Consider the following 1,597-nt stretch of genomic DNA (forward strand, 5'->3'; position numbering starts at 1 on the left):
AAAAATATGAATTACCGATAAAATCCAAATATTTGAAGAATTCACATTGTACTCGGAATGGCAGTGAAACATAAATCTTATGAGACAAGTTAAAAATGTCCATTCTAATTTTATGAAGGTGGCAGTAGGCATCTTTAAGCTCTAATCGCATGATATTCTTTACATAATTCAATTGATAACTCTTAAGTCTGTTAAATGACGCATTATTATGTAATGAAAAGTTATTCTGATTAGTCAAATATTGTAAATGTGGAGGAACAATTTGGAACTTTAAACAAGAATTAATAAATTTAATGCGGACTCGAACATTAACACTTAATTTAACTAAATTACATAATCTTTTAAGAATGTCACAATAATAAAATCCAAAATGACGTCTAATATAAGAAAAAGTGAAGTTAAAAGAGTACATAATGAAAAACTGACAAACGCATAATTTCGCCCGCGTAAATTAAAAAATATGTATATAACAAGGCTCAATAAATTTAAAAATCAATCAATATAAAATAGGGCTACGAGCCAAATATTAGTTAAATTACAAAGGTCTTAGCAATAAACAGTCATTAGTTAAAAATAAATATAAAATTGATATATATTGAAATATAATATTGATTTTTATTAATAATATGTTGATTTTCATAAAGTAAAAATTATGAAAGTTATGTTTAACTATGTTCAGTTAAAAGCTAATAAATATAATTGACATGAATACATATGAAACGATTGAGCATAGTCACTCATAGCGCCTGATGCTTAGTGTTTTTCCACTGGGATACTTTCAGAAATTGTACCATAGCCAGATAACGCTGATGTTTACTTGTTATAACCGAGACTTATCTGGGTATAATTCCTGAACGCACTTCTGCTCTAGAGCTGTGAGTGGTTTATATCCAATCGTGATTTGTCCAATTGAAACTAATCTTATTTAATACAGCTAAAATCATCGATATATTTTATTTTTGTATTATTTGTATATCCAGCATAAACTACTTCAATAATAAAGACTAAATAGTTATAATATATTATATTTGAAATACATCTTTAAAATATGATGTCAATCTTAGATTTTACATAACATTGAACTTACTTTCAAACCCTTTTATGTCTAGAAAAGCTTCATCGATACGACGCTGCTTGCAAGGAACTTTAATTAATTGTGTACCAAATTCAGGAGATCCCTCATTAAAGCAGAATGTATTATATTTATATGGGACATTCCACGCCAAGTGGGCCACCTATTTTGCGAAGTTCCATGGATTTCGTTCATATTGCGTGAACTTGAACAGTTTGATGAGTGAAGACTCTATGCCAAATAATATACCTGTAGGCCAACTGGTTACCGAACTGTAGAACCGTCAATTTTTGGGCTTTCTCGTTGAAGCGCTCTTTTCGATTGTCGTTAGTGGGCATGAAAGGCAATTTTGAAAATAAAGTGCAGACGTATTCTTATAAAAAATTGAACGCTCTTTCACGTAAGAATATTCTTTTTTTGATCAGACCGGTTTACGATGATGTTTTTCAGTTTTGAACTTTTCAAAATGGCGGCGCGCCTTTAGGCCGCTCTCAATTTTTTTTTAATATAGCTCGAAATGTAGCC

The sequence above is a fragment of the Cyphomyrmex costatus genome, unplaced genomic scaffold (genome assembly GCF_001594065.2).
Source record: "Cyphomyrmex costatus isolate MS0001 unplaced genomic scaffold, Ccosl1.0 scaffold268, whole genome shotgun sequence".
Taxonomy (NCBI): Eukaryota; Metazoa; Arthropoda; class Insecta; order Hymenoptera; family Formicidae; genus Cyphomyrmex; species Cyphomyrmex costatus.